Source organism: Rosa chinensis, chromosome 2, assembly GCF_002994745.2.
Source record: "Rosa chinensis cultivar Old Blush chromosome 2, RchiOBHm-V2, whole genome shotgun sequence".
In the NCBI taxonomy this organism is placed as follows: Eukaryota; Viridiplantae; Streptophyta; class Magnoliopsida; order Rosales; family Rosaceae; genus Rosa; species Rosa chinensis.
Window position 1 is genome coordinate 61,461,652 of NC_037089.1, and position 16,527 is coordinate 61,478,178.

At 37.0% G+C, this 16,527-nt stretch overlaps 1 long non-coding RNA gene and 1 pseudogene across 1 annotated transcript; one reads left to right on the forward strand and one right to left on the reverse strand.

Moving 5' to 3' along the window:
• LOC112186780 overlaps positions 1-16,527 on the reverse strand; it is a 70,351-nt pseudogene that overhangs the window by 8,978 nt on the left and 44,846 nt on the right.
• Positions 959-2,328, forward strand: LOC112186781. The gene is made up of 3 exons (XR_002930901.2): positions 959-1,376; positions 1,444-1,533; positions 2,166-2,328. It is a non-coding gene; the product is annotated as an uncharacterized LOC112186781 (long non-coding RNA).

Genomic DNA, 16,527 nt, shown 5'->3' on the forward strand with positions numbered 1-16,527 from the left:
GAGAGAGAATGGTAGTTTTGGAAGAGAAATATAGAGGATTGATAAAAAAATATTAAAAAAATGCAGAGGGTGTGTGGAATGTAAAAGGGGGTGTGCAAATTTCACCCCCCAAGAAAAATCACCAAAGTAATGTTTAAGGGTCGTGGTTAAAGACGGTTTGAGTGTTTTGTTATCTGGCAACACTCGGAAGACAAGTGCAAATTTTGGACCTTGCTCTTTCTGCCACTGTCAAATGAGCACATCTGAAAATCAAGTGAACTAAATGAGTGCTTGTGAAAATGAAATCAAAGCAGAATTGAAGTTGAAAACAGAATCTGTATGTGAGAATCTGAGGAAAATGAAAGCGTGTAGAAGTGCATACTTTTGATTCTTAAGATCGGACTTTGTATGCTTGGAGGCATCACCAAAGAATAGAATGAAGATGCAGAACTAGTGCTGCTATGTACTCAACTTTACATTGTCTGCAGAGGTTGAAATGTAACAAGTGCTGCCATGAAAAACCAAGGCATATTTGCTAGTTTTTTTTCCTAGAAGATAAAATGAAACATCCCCCCTAATGAGAATGAAATACACACTTCTACCTACTCCTACATTTTGTTTCTCTATTCTATCTCTCTCATATTCTGTAGTTTATAACACGTTATCAACACGAATTTGCTCTTATTTTTCTTCTTTGAACTCCATGATGATCCGCAAGCCTTATGGTGCAACATAGTTGTAATACCCCGAAAAATCCAAATTAAATTCCGTGGATTTTTATAATTGATTTTGCGGTATTAGGAGCGAGTACGAAGCCTGGAGAAGTTGTGGAAGTAGTTCGAACGATTTTATTTTCGAAAACGAACGTTATTTAGGGGCCCGCGAAAGTTGACTTTTTATATGTACCGAATTTGGGAAGGCTTCCTTCATGAAAGTTGTAAAGCTCGTCGATACGATCGCATGCATATGTGGAACGCAATATTCGGAGTTCGTATGAATAAGTTATGAATATTTGAAAATTGGGAATTTTCTATAAATAGAGGAAAATCCGGAATTTTTTCATTAAGGACGAAAAATTCCAGTTTTTGCGGAATAGTCCCCCCTCCGGTTCTCTCTCTCTCTCGCTCGAAACCCTCCCCAGGCCCGTCGACCCTCCGACCCGACCCGGCCGAACACGGCCCCTCCGGCCTCCTCCGGCCCCTGACCCGGACTCCACTGGGATCGCCGCCCCACGACGAGCCTCCCTCTGGTGTCGCCTTGCCTCGCCGCTGCTCCGAAAGCTGGATCGAAGCCCCTCCGAACCTAAGTTTCGACCCGATCGGATCTTGGTCGTGCCGGCGTTGCATGGGCCGATCCTCTCGGTTTTGGGTTGTTCTCCTCCCCCTGATCATCCCCATGTAAGTCTTTCATCACGATTTTGTGTGTAGAACGCTAGATCATGGTTTGACTTTTTCAACGTCCCAGATCCAATCTGATCAGATCAGACGCACCAGATTAATCTGAACTTCAAAGCTTGATCTAGGACGATCTAGGCCGAACCGGACTTAGCTCCAGGTATGAAAGTTGATCTCCCTTTCATTTTGAAGAAGTTTGTAGTTGACGACTTTTGCATCGGAGGTGGTTGACCGCCGTGTTGACCACCCACTGACCACCGCTTGTGGCGGCGCGTCGGACCATATTTTGAGTTTATATTATCTGGACAATGATCTACGCATCCATACGAGCGTTTTGATATATTACAAGGTTATTTTAGAAAACGTTGATAAATAGTGGATTTATGTTTTAACGGTTTTACGTTTTATCTTCGGTTTACGATCTGTGAAGATCAGACCATCGGTTTTACTTCAAATTTTAATATGTTGATCGTATGACTGTCCCGGTGACTTTGTGAGGTCACGGGCGAAGATCCGACCGTTGGATCTTCGTATAATTGTGAAATAGTGATTCGGAAGGTGATTCGTGAGAATCCGACCGTCGGATTTTCATGAAATTTTGGGGAGATGTTTATAAGGACGATTCAGGAAGATCTGACCGTTGGATCTTCGTGATAATTTTGGATGATGATCCTAAGGGCGATCCGTGAGGATCCGACCGTTGGATCGTCTTTATTTTAGAATCTGACCGTTGGATCGTTGTTTAAGTTTATTTCGTGTTTCGTTTACTAAGCAAAGACCATACTTGATTAGGTACTTGACGGTTTGAGTTGACGAGCGTTTGGATATCGTTATAATTGACTTGTTAGAAGACGCAGCGGGATTAGAGGTGAGTAAACCTCACTTGGTTCATATTACGAACCGAATAAATTTAATTATTCTATTTTTTGTGGAAATTGTGTGAAAATATTTATGGAATAAATATTTGTTTTAAATCATATGGACTTGATCAACTACGGTCCATAGGTAAGTAAAATGATTTTATTATACAAATGAATTTCACGGTTTTTATACTTGAACTATAGTTGGTATTAGTAGTCATTCCTGAGCGGATGATTACGTATATATATATTTACGTGGAATATATATTTTGGTTGATGTGTGATTGGCATGATGAAATGATTGAGAATTGATTGGATATTATTCAAGCTATTAATCTCCCATTTAATTGTTGAATAATGAAATGTTGATCATGAGGTGTGAAAGCTATTTTATATGCCCAATTGTGAATATGTGGAAATTATTTTAAGAAGTAAAGATTTGTCTTGAAATAATATGTCTCTTATGTGGGTGTACATATACATTTATACAATCTAAAACTTATAAAGATTGTATGTGGAGAAATTGATTATGGCTGAAAAATATAATTATGAAGCCGGGTGATTACAACAACCCCGTGCTTAAGTGAATTACTGGTAAATGTGCTTCGTGGTTATGCTTCGTGGGGGTGCTGCGTGGTTATGCTTCGTGGGGGTGCTGCGTGGTTGTTAAGTTGTGGGCCCTAGTCCCTTCAGATAGTGCACTATTATACTCTTAGGAAGGGTGCTTACTTTGAGTATACATGCCTTGGTTGTGTCCTTGGTATGCTGCGGCTTACCAGTACTTTGGGAATAGTACGTCGGTCCCTAGTACGTGGATTTGTGATTTGATACCAGTCAACCTGGTTGTCCCATGCTATGGGAATAGTACGTCGGTCCCTAGCATGTGGATTTGTGACTTGTTACCAGTTAATCTGAAAATTCACTAAAAAGACTGAAATTGATCAAATATCTATCCATGATATATTTGAAATATGTGAAGGTGTTATGTGAAATTGATCAAATATCTATCCATGATATATTTTGAATATGTGAAGGTGTTAGTAAAAAGAAAATCAAGCATGCATTGCTTTAATGTTATTTCACATATTAATGATGCAATATTTGTTGATTGAGTTTTAAAAGAAAGTATCGAAAAATACCTACTTATATGTTTATGTGATTTTTGGAGTTACCTTGTGAGTGTGTTGATTGTTTACTTGAGTTAATTGAATTATGAAAAAAAAGTTCTAAATAGAAAAATAAATTTATAAGATACAGATAATAATAAAATTATCAATGAAGAATCTTCAAAATAACAAAGAACATAGGAGAATTAAAGATGTTGGAGTTCAGCAATGATTTCTAATATCTCTTTTGTCTATAATTTATTTATTTATTTCCTTTTAGTGGCGAGTGAAATGAAGCTTTAGTGGAATGCTGCACTCTAGAAAGTGAAAGTCGCCCATTAAGTAATTTTAACGAGCAATCGTCCATCGGCAAAGACACGCCGCACCCCTCCTTTTTTTTTTTTTTTTTTTAAGAGCACTGACAAAGAATTGTTGATCTTTAATAATTGGCGTCAAAATAAGGGAGTATTCGTGAAAAATACCAAACATGTATGTATATCAGCGCCAAAACCCTTACATGGACCATTAAGAAACCGTATTAATACGTATTATTTAAAATACCTTTTATTGTCAAACCCTTTGTTGCTTATATTTCAACCTTTTGCAAAGAAAAGACGAAATATTAAGAGTAAGAGGGGAAGAAGTGAAAGAGCATGAGATTTGAAATGTAAAAATGCCACTTCATATTTATATATTTTTTGAACCCTTGAACCATAGTTCGATTAATTACAGTCTCTACTACAATTTTCACATAAAAAGAAAACGAACAAAACAAAAGCAATCAGTTTATCTAATGATTGTTACCAACAGAACAATATCATCTCATAACCTGTCCGACAATAATAGTTGATAACAATTCAACTTTTAGGAAATGCAGAGATAAATGTGCTTAATCACCAGAACTACAGGCAATTACCTATACTTTGTAGTAGGGAAAAAAAAAAGTTATTTTATTTACTGGGGAAGAATAGGAAATAAAGACCGGCCACTGATCTCACAACACTTACCATACTGAAAACACATGGTTTGAAAAAACATGAAAACACTAGGTCGATATTTCTGCATGAAGCCCTAATGTATGTCATGCAACCAAATACAACCACATTGAACTCCAATAATATATGCAACAGAAGTGCCTAGTGCCAACATCAATCGGTAGGCTTTAACACTCAGTACCTGCTATTCAGTATTTAGTGATAACTTTTCTCACAAGAAGTTAATTTAGGGATGGAAAAGGGCTTCAAAATTGATTTCCCAGTGCACATCTTGATCACTCCACCTACACTCAAGTCTCAACAAGAGAAAAATAACACTTGAATCTAACCTTTTATCATTGGAAAGCCAAAAGCAGTGAAGCTACATATCAAGTTGCAGGAAATCGGAGGTGGTGCTGTATCACCTCCTAGAATCTCAATCCAGATAAAACAAACCTGAATATTTCATTAGAGTGGAGACTGCCTGGGATTAATTAGCCTTGGCATTGTTATATCTTAGCTTTAATAAAATTCAAAGCTCAAAAAAGAAAAAAAGAAAGAAAGAAAAAAAAGGAAAAAAGCAGACAGATCATAGCAGCAGAACTATATGGGATGTATCTTTTAGATATGTTTTCCTTTTAACATTTTTCAGAAATAGAACCAATTATTGAAGAAAAAGAACTGCTATACATAGAGGCAAATGTCTTCATGCAGAGTCAGTTAAGAATATGGGATATTAATGTGAAATTGAATCCAATCGAACTGCAAATTTACAGTGCAACACCTCTCTCAATGAAGGAACCATAACATCAATGTTGGCAGGGTAAACTAAAGTAAAATAAAGGCTATGGTAATGTACAACACAAGATTAGATTATTTGTGTCAGCAGAACTCAAACAATAAAAACTTGGTTCTTATGATCCTCTTAATCACCCCCCCCCCCCCCCAAAAAAAAAGAGAATAACAAGCTTAGTCCTACACTTCTTTCACTCCTTTTTCCTCAAATCCTAAGCCGAGTTCTGCTAGACCAATTTTCCCTTGATAGACGCTCAATAATTCGGGTACTTGCTCTTGATACTTGTTCACAAACCTATCCAAGAACTGGTCTCTTCTGAACATCATGTAAGCAATAGAATATTCTCCCTCCCTTATTAAGCCCTTCAACAGCAGAATTCTAATAACCGAACACCGAGGTGTGATCCACTTCTCCAAACTATAAGTTAGAACAGCGGGATGTTGAGCTACATTGGCTGGCTGCCAACCCATTTTGTTCAAATAAAAATCCAATTTAATGGAGACATTCTCCTCACTCAAGAACATAAACGTGGGACTCTTTCTAAATGCAGACAGTACATCATCTTCAGCCCAACCCCACTTCCTGTAAAATCCCACCCTTTGTGCCCATTTTGATCCATTCATCATAGAAATCACATACACGGCTCTCACAAATGTTGTGGATGAAGGGATAAATCCCATACTGATGACCTTCCCTACATAATCCCTAAACTTGGCAGTGTCGCGGGATACTGCAATAAGATAATAGAGGGCACACAAAGTGATTGATGATTCTGGCACTTGAAGTGATCTCAGAAATGACACATTGCTAGCAGCATTGCTTAGTGCTTTGACATTCAGTATCCGACACAAATTCCTCATGAAGAGACCAACCTTTTCGTCACCGATAGGTAGAGTTCTGATGACATCGTAACAAGGCCTGAGATTATTGTCGAGGCTATAGGACAAAACATTTGGGCTGCCACAAACGAGCCGAGTAAGGTCAGTGCCTGTAATTCCAATGGAACCAAGAAACTCAAGTTTGGGGACAAGGGTCTTTTTAGCATTGACTAAGAGAAGGGTTGGGAGTTTCTTAACAATTTGGGAGACATGGGTATCACTGAATCCATAGTGTTTCAGAAGCTTAATGACCGAGTCTGGTTTTTCTGGGGATTTGAAGTGCACCCCTCGCTTCTTGGACAAAGAGAGAGCCAGTTCTGGGGACAACCCACATGAGTTTATAAGATATGAAACTGTAAAAGAGCGATCTTGGGGTTTAGATGAATATGATCTGCTGAAAGGAGATGCCTTTTGAAAATGGGTCACTGAAGAATCAACAGAAATGGTGCTACAGCTTGGAACTAATAATTGCAATCTCTTACAACAAAACCCAAACATAATTGGAGCACACAATCAGTGACAACACTTGGAGCAAACAGGAAGGGACTCACCGACTAGTTGAGGTTTCTCTGATTCGCTTCGATTCGCCCAATTCCCCACTTCCAATTTCAATTTGGGGTTTAGGGTTTTTGCTCCTCGGCTCACCGAAGCGGGGGACTGAGTCTGAGACTGTGCCGTGTGCGAGACTGTGCCGTGTGCGAGATGCGAGACTGAAGAGGGGTATTAGTCTTTTCCTTCTCTTTTCACACAAGGATAAGAATTTGACAGTGCAGTGCCCCCCAAAACAGTTAAATCAATCACCACTTAGTGAAAAATATTTACCCAACCGTAATTTTAGTGCTTTACTTTGCGTAACAATGAAACGGTACATTACGTAAATTGTTAGCGGTCTCAAATAACAGTGGTGTTCACCTGGTCAGTTGCTGACCAAAAAATTTATGCTCAACGACCCTTAGATTTACATCCAATGGTGGAAAACAAAACACCTCAACTTAATAATAATTCTCTCTGCCCTTGGATTTACATCTAAGGGTGGTTGGACATTATTTTCTTGGTCAGCAACTGACCAGGTGAACATTTTCGCTCAAATAAAATCAGGCAACGAATGTATTAGCTAAGAATATCTTTGTCTATTTAGCATTTCAAGTATGGCTCAAAGATGGACAAACAGTGGCTTTTAGATGTACTAAATATCTGATGTGAACATCTCGATTGATTAATATTATGCAATTTTCTTTCTTCGGCCAAATGTACTAGGATGTTATCTCTTAAAATTTGTTCATATACTTCACCAGGGAAGTTCTGGCTTCTGATTTGTGATAGAATATGCCTTCTGTAATATCACTAGTGTGCTTTTATCAATGTAATAAAACCACATATGGCATAACTCCATACAAGAACCACTTTTTTTTCTTCCTCAAAATCCATGGGTAATATCGCAGTAACAAGCTTCATTCTGGAACTGATTTTACTACAGCTCTTTACTCATATTCTAAGCACAGTTCCGCAGCACCAACTTTATCTTGAAAGAAGATCCTCACTAATTCGAGCACTTGGTCTTGATACTGATTGCATAACTACCTAACAAGGGCTTCTCACTTCTCTTCGTAATAGCAAAATCTCCTTTGTTATTAAGCCTTTGAATAGGAGATCTTGAACACCTACGTATGATCTGCTTCTCCAAACAACTTAATGCCTGATGAAATAGGAACTTAATGCGTGAAGGAAGATGGTGCAGGTGCTCTTTAGCATATTACGTAAGTAAAGAAAAAACAAAAACAAAAACAAAAATGATAAGCTGGGAAGATGGAAGATGACCTATTCTTTTACTAAAGATCTCGAGTCTCATGACCACCTATTTCAAAATTGCCTGTACTATAGAAGCATCTAGCTTAGGTAGATGAGTAAGTTCAGGGTTTTGCTTGAGGCATCATTGCCCTGACAATGTTGATTTGGCGGCTTCCAATTTGCATGGGAAGCAAATATGTACTAGTGTAAGAACAGTTTGCTTGCTATAAGTAGAACTGCTTACTACACATGGAGGGAGACAAATACAGAGTTCAGGAAATGAAAGAGAACATCTTATGGTGTTCCTTACTTCTGCCATTCATGCTATTAGAACCTGAATCTCAATGCTTCAACAAAGAACCTGAATATTTTTCTAGAAATCAAACTTGGCTTTTTATTTTTTCAGCTTTTAGCTTTCATCAAATTGAATGTCAAAAAAATAAAAATAAAATAAATAAATAAAATCTACAGTAAAATCACTAATGTAGTGCACGGTTATACAGCAAAACAATAGGGACTGGATGCTCACATTAGCAAAAATTATATGGGACAGTCTATAAGACATGTTTTCCATAGATGCTATTCAAAAATAGATCTAATAAGTGAAGGAAGAAACCACCATAAATATAGGCAAATGTCTTCATGCACAGTTAGGAGTTTGAAATACAAATTTTCATGGGTGAGATCCAATCCAAGTGCCAATTTACACTGCAACACATCTATCCTTTTAAGCATGTATCTCTCAGATAAAGAAACCATAAACCACATAGTTTTGTGCATAAAGGTTTCAAAATCACTGCTGATAAGGAAATACAAAGTAAGATAAAGGCTTATGGTAATGACAAAGCTGAGAAGAACTCGACTATTTGTGGCAGCGGAACTCAAATCATTGAAAAAATGTTCTTATAATCCTCTTAATCATCAAAAATCGAATGGGAATAACAAGTTTGTCCTACATTTGCTTCACTCCATCTCTTTCCTCAAATCCTAAGCCCAGTTCTGCAAGACCAATTTTCCCTTGAAAGATGCTCAATAATTCAGGTACTTGCTCTTGATACTTGTTCACAAATCTATGCAAGAACAGGTCTTTATTGCCCATTAACGCGGTACCAAGTAAAGAAAATTGTCCCTTCCATATTAAGCCCTTCAACAGCAGAACTCTGATAACTGAACACCTAGGTATGATCCATTTCTCCAAACTATTAGTTAGAACACTGGGATATCCAGCCACATCAGCCGGCTGTAAACCCATTTTGTTCACAAGAAAATCCATTTTACTCAAAAAATTCTTCTCAGAAATGGACATAAAAATGGGATTCTTTCTAAATGCCAACAATATATTATCTTCAGTCCAACCAAACTTCCTATAAAACTCCTTCCTCTGTGCCAATTTTGATTCATCCATCATAGAAATCACATACAGTGCTTTCATAAATGTACAGCTTGAAGGAGGAAATCCCATACTGATGACCTTGTTGACATTTTCATTAAACTCATCAGCATCAGTGGACACTGGAACAAGATTGTGGGGCCTACACAAATCGATTGTGGATTCTGGCACTTTTAGTGACCTCAGTACTGAAACATTGCGAGCAACATTGCTCAGTACTTTGACCTTAAACAACCACTGCGATCTCTTAATGAAAAGAGGGACCTTTCCATAAGGGATACCTAGAGTTTTGATGATATCACAACAAGGTCTAATACAATTCTCTAAGCTCATTTTCAACACAGTTGGGTTGCCGCAAAGGGTCTCAGCCAGGGGAATGCCTGTAATTCCAATGGAACCCAAGAACTCAATTTTAGGCAAAAGGGTCTTCTCACTGACTAAGAGCAGCTCTGGGAGTTTCTTGACAATTTCAGAGATGTGGGCATTGCTGAATCCATAGTCCTTGAAAAGCTTAACAACTGCGTCTGGTTTTTCTGGGGATTCAAAACGTACCCTATGCCTCTTGGACAAAGAGAGGGCAAGTTCTAGGGATAACCCACATGAATTTATAAGGTATGAAACTGTAAAAGAGCAATCTTTTTTATCTTGGGCCCTTAATAATGATTTTGATGAATACAATCTTGTAAAATGAGGTGCCTTTTGAACATGGGTGACTGAATAATCAACAGCAATGCTACAACTGGGAAATTGTAATTGTAATCTTCTACAGCAAAAACCAAACATAATTGGAGCATACAATCAGACCTACTTGGAGCAAAGAGGAAGCCACTCACCGAAACACTTGCTGGTTGATCAATTGCTCACTTCCTTCTTCAATTTGGGACTTTTAGGGTTTTGCAGCTCCGCTGAGCAAAGCAGGGAGGCTAAAACTGAGTACAGTAGTGAAGTGTGCAAGTGAAATCTATAGCTTTTATTTTCTTTTATACTGAAGGGTAAATTTAACTCAACAGCAAGTAGTAAACGTTAATTTTGTACGTCTGATCTTTTAAGTAGGCCTGGGCGTCCGGACCTGAAGGACCGATGACCCGACCCGGATCGACCCAAATAGCTCGATTTGGTTCGATTTGTATATGAAAATCTTCGGTTTAGTATGAAGACTGACCCGATTACAAACCTTCGGTTCAGTCTCAGGCTTAAGATTTTTAAGGTTCGGTTTACCCGAACAGACCCGATTTGCAAGTTATATGTCATATGTCAGTATACTATTGGTTGATTATATATATAATATATTTATAAAAAAAAAAAGGGAGAGATTCACAAACAATGTATCATCTTCAAACATTTTTACACTTTAGTGTACTAACTTTCATAACTATCACATTAGTATATCAACTTTGCTCTTTTCTTTCATTTTGGTATACACTGTTAACTTTTCCGTTATCTTTACAAAAAAAAAAAATGTGATAAAGCGTATTGGGCCCATACTTGTGACTTTATTTGTTTACTCATTTACAGCTATAGATCTATCCTCTACACTCGAAGGTAAACAACTAATTTTTACTATTCATAATTTCGATTGTAGACAGACTTGAATTAGTAGCCATATGCAAAACTACTAGCAAAGAATTGCAAAAGGAAAGAGAAAAATTAAGAAAATTAAAAGAGTACAGAAATAGTCTGAGTAGAGAATCTCCCAACTATTGGGATATCATTTACAGACTACAAACCAGAATCTATAAAATAGAACAAGAAATTGATAATCTATTATATGTTTTGGAAGAGGAACAAAAACCTCTTGATTTTTTGAGCATTGGTTAGATCCGCAAATCACTGGTATCAGAGCTTGTAAAATAGCTCAAAGGAGAACCCCTCCTAAATGGGGACAATGTCAGAATTGTTATTAGAGAAAATAAATTCTCTATTAAATTCCTCTGATGAGAAATATCAGAGTCTGCTACAAGAAATATCTAGATGTCAGTCTCATCTAGAAAAATTACCTGCTATAATCCACCAATTGGAAAGATTGGAAAACAAACTGGATTATATCAAGGAACTTCCAAAAATGGAAGAAGAAAAGCTGACAGTCGTCAGTAGAAAAATCAATGAACAGCAAAAAACGCTGGATTCTATGAAGAATATATTGAAGGACAAGAAAGTGCCTACAGTAAAAAAGAAAGCTAATGGATTCAAACCATTAGAAAGGCCAGATAAGAATCATGTTCCAAACATGATTTTTCTGGATCCTTCAACTAGTTCTACTAGTATTCGGTATGAAAATCCGAAAGAAACTCGAGATGTCAGAATGATGAGCATCTTCGGGAAGAAGAAAGGAGTTCAACTCCTAAATGCTGAAGAATTTGAATACAGTGAAATCGAGCATGAGGTAAAAAAACGCCTCAATTCCAAAGCTAGATTTCAAACAGATCTACAAAAGGGGAACATTTGACCTGATGGACAGCCATCACTTCAAATTACTTGAATTCACAACCCCCTCAACAACTGGAGAAACAGATCTCTTGATGATCACTCCAGCTGAAGTTGCCAGAGCACAAGCAAACAAGTATCAATTTATGCACATTGGAGCAGTCCAAGTCGGCATAAAGCTTTTGGCAAGTGAAGGCATCAACTGCTCAGTCCTATGTGTCCTGCAAGACAATAGACTGACAGATTTTCAAGCAAGTTTGCTGGGAACCTTAGAAGCATCTCTATGCAATCAAGTAGCATATTTCAACTGCTTCCCCAACTTCTCAACCAGCTTGAAGGATGCAGCCCACTGTCTCCGACTGAGAGTCAAGACAGATGACATATCTATGAAAAATGATATGCAAGAATTGGCGATAGTAGATAGAATATACTATAAACTGATGAGTACCACAGTAGAGCCAAAGACACGGATCTCCAACATCCCTGGTCTTACTACTGGATTCCTCACCAGTCAGAAGAACCATTCACAACAGATTCACAAAGTTACTTGGAATGAGGTAACTTTTCCTATTGAATGGAAATTATCTGGTCCAAAGCTACCAGCAGAAAATGCAAAAGCTAAAATCTATGAAAGTAGAAAGACTGGAGAAATCAGTCTAAATTTTGACAATCACAGAAAAAGTGATGTCGGTCCTGAGAATCTCAGGATAAACAGGAATCTTCTCAGAAAAAGCTACAGCACTAGAGAAGCTAGTGTCAGTGGTTCAAAACCCACTATTGAAGATCCTATTACTGAAGAAGAACTAGAAGCTGATCTAAACAGACCAGTCCAGATGTTCAGAGCTGAGCGGCTCTATGAGCTTTATGAAGAAGCTGAGAATTATTGTGAAAATCCTGAACGATTAGAAAAACTAATCGAATAAATGAAAACTTTCAATCAAGGAAAGGAAAGAAAACTCCTTCCCTACCAAGATGTTGAAATGGAAGAAGGAGAAAGCTCCAAAACTTCCATCACTCGAGAAAAGGGAAAGATCAAACTCCCTATACAGAAGGCTCCTACGGGCAAAAATGGAGAAAGAAATTCTCAAAGATTTGTCCCAGAGGACAAGATACCCAGAGTACCAATTTCCAATTATGGAATTTGGCTAGATCTGGACAAAGCTATGGACAAGAGAAAAACTCTTGACCAATGGGTAGACAGCCTGATGATGGCCTCTGCTCTTACCCTTGGAAAATTTGAAGCTCCTGATCTTCAGATGTACTTTGAAACTACTCTCACCGGAGTAGCAAAAAAGTATTACTTCTCTTTCAAAGAGACAGCCAGAGGAAAAGAGTGGCTGGAAGAAATCAAGACTTCAAAGTCTCCGTATAATTTTGCAGTTCATCTGTATGATCAGTTTTGTGGAGATCTCTCGAATTTGAGCGAAAAAGCCAAAGAAACGGCAAAATCGAATATCTATGCTCTCAAAATCTGTGACATGAGATATTTCAAAGAATACTTGAATGAATTTCAAGAATGTTACTGTACAATTAGTGAACTAGAGAATACCGATCTAGTTAATCTATTGCACAGAAAACTCCCTGAACCATGGAGAACAGCTGTGAGAGAAAGCATAGTTGAGAAACCAATTGACATATTTTTGGTTGGGGGAATTGCCGACAGAATCTGGCAATTACTGAAAGAGTAATATGCAAAGCCAATCTTAGAGCTAAGATGGCCAAGAAACAACTCAGAGGAGTTGAAAATTTCTGCTATGGAATTTTAGATATGCCCACAAACTGGGAATGTCATGAATCCAAGTTCCACAAGAAAAGAAAAGAGAAATATTACTCTAAAAGATTCGAAAAGAGTAATCAGAAAAAGGATTGGAAATTCAAAAAGAGTTCCAATTACAAGAAACAACAAAATGAAGATACTAAAAAGAAATTCTTCAAGAAAAAGAAGAATACTCATCATCATATATAAACAACCAAGCAAGAAAGCTTGCAGATGCTGGTTATGTAAAGCTGAAGGGCACTATGCCAATGAATGCCCGGAAAAGGGTAAAAGATCTACTAAAGCTCTCTTTGAAGAATACGAGCAAATAGTAGAAATAGCAAATATGAAAGGCTATGAAATAGCTTATTCTGATGATGAAGATGACGACAGGTTAGTATATTCTGCTGATAGAGGAAGATTAACCAACTGGCAATTATTTCTTAACCAATATGATTATAATTTGAATTAATTGTAGGAAACAAGAACTATCTTCCAGACGCATTGACTAGAGAAATGGCAATGTTTAGCCAAAGAGAAGATGATGAAGGTCGTAATCCCAAAAGCAGAAGAACTGGGAAAGAGCATGAACCTGAAGAGGATCCCAAAGAAAAAATCCTCAAAAAATTTCTGCTAAGTCCAAAAGGACTAGCCACAACTGATCAATCCCAGGGTAAAGGATTGGCTAGCCCGTCTCAAACGGCAAACGGTAAAGGCTCATCAAGACCGTTGATGGCTGCTGCTTTGCCAAAAAGCAGACCAACTCCAACTGGAGTTATAAATGTTTTTAATTATGAATTAAGAACTTTTGATACTCTTGTGTTCAGAACTGGCAGGAGACTAGCTTATCACCAGAAGGCAATCCTGGATAATCTCTTATTTGCCTTTCAAGAAAGAAGCAGTGGTCTGATGTTCCCAGCTCTCTTTGCTTTAGCTGAAGAACACTACGAAAATGGTAGACCACAGTTTGAAGAAAGTCATACACAACAGAATGTTGTAAGAAAAGAAAAGATTCACTTCCTTGAAAGTTGCTAGGGTCCCGATCATGGCACTCAATGAGTCAGATTGGTATGAATTTCACAATCTGATAGGAAGGCATAATCCAGAAGACTTAGTTCCTCCAACACTCTTTATTGTTTCAGGACCTTATGTTGGGAGATACTTAGTCAATGTTCAGAGTGAACATCCTCAAGAACACAAGCTCTGGCTTGTTGAAAATGGTTTTGTCCATAATTTATGGACAAAAACAAATGATGATCTCAAAGGTTTGCCGCCTCTCATTGTCAACACAGTCAAAAATATTAGAAAAAATGACTGTATACTTCGTCTGAAGTTCATATCCACCTCTCCAGAATGGATCCAGAAGGCAAACGGTGAAGTTGAATATATTCCTCCGTATCATTATGTAAAAATTATTCAAAGGAAATATCTTCAACCAGCCTGTGTAGGGTACAATGGCCAGGATTCCATGGATGAAGGCCATGACTCTAGAATATATCAAGAAGATCATCTCTGAAGATGTCCACAATACATTCCTGGCAGCAGGTGATAGGAGCATTTTAATGTGATATTTTAATAGTTAATTTCTCACATTTTGCTTAGTTAATTCCTTAACGAATCGATTTTTAACTCAATTTCTATTTTCTTAGGTACATTGGAGTAAATGATGGTGAAATGAGCATTATGTCCACACTTACCTACAAATGGTGGAGATAAAATTGAAGTAAATGAGTAGGAAATCCATCATCATCATCACCCAAAAACATTCCATGTTTTAGGGTGTAATCATCATGTTTTCTCCATCATTTCTCACACTAATCCACCATCATCATCACCCAAAAACATTCCATGTTTTAGGGTGTAATCATCATGTTTTCTCCATCATTACTCACACTAATTTACTCCATCTTTTCCAATTTCACTCTTCTTTCTCTTCCCTATATAAACACCTTCTCCTCTCATTCCAAAACATCTTCCTTCATCCATCTCATCTTCTTTGTCTCTCCATTTCCTTTCCATTTTCCTTTTCCATTCTCTAGTTCTTAGTTTTGCATTTTCAAGTAAAGAGAAGAAGAAGAAGCCGTGAGGACATAGCCTCCATCGTCCACCTTGAAGACTTGCTTCCAAGATTCAAGATTCCAACATTCAAGCTCTCCATCTCCATCTCCCCTCACGGTGTAATTCATTCTTTTTCCTTGTAATGATCTTTTGTTTTCCTTGTTTGAATTCATATGAACTTGTTTCTAGTTAACAAATAATGTTAAGGGCAAAGTTTAAAGCCCGTTTATATGTTTTGAGATAAAGTTGTGATTTCTATATGTTGATTTTTATGTTGCTTATGTGGGTTTGTTTAATTAAATTTGCATGATAGAAAACTTTTGTATTTTAATCTTATGTGGTTGCAAACACTTAGGGTTTTGATATAATTGGTGCTAGGTTTAAGAACATGAAATCGACTTTTCGTTTTGTGTAAACTTGAATCAAAGTAGTAAAGGTTTTGTGCAAAGACCGAATTTAATTAAAGAGGATTGCAATTAGGTGGACTTTTCCATACTAAGTTGTACACTTGAGTTGATAGCCTTTCTCTATGTCTAATGCGTTGAACATGTCATGATTGACTAGCTTTCTAGGGCTTGATTGCATGTTTGATAGGATTAATCTAGGTGCTTTCGCTTAGGTTAATTAGCATTGAAAAGTAAAATATGGGAATTCATTTGCTTTCGAATGTTTCACATGATCAACTCCTCTCTCATGACATTTAAAATCAACTATAGGAATTGTAATTGGATTTCTTACATATGGATGTGGTTTTGATCTTTGTTCCTTGCGATCCACCCTTGTATATATGTTTTTACATTTTCTTTATTTTATTTATTTTAATTTTAATTTTAAGAATCCTAATCCCCCCTTATTTGTGTTTTCTTGTATATATTTATTCTTTATTTTATTTTTGTAAATAATACTTTATTATTTTAATTCTTTATTTGTTTATACAATTGTATATATTTATATTCTTTATTTTATTTTTGTAAATAATACTTTATTATTTTAATTCTTTATTTGTTTATACAATTGTATATATTTATATTCTTTATTTTATTTTTGTAAATAATACTTTTCTTTATTTGTTTCACAATTACAAGTGTACCCTCAATCCCCGGAATAGAACGATCCCTATTTGC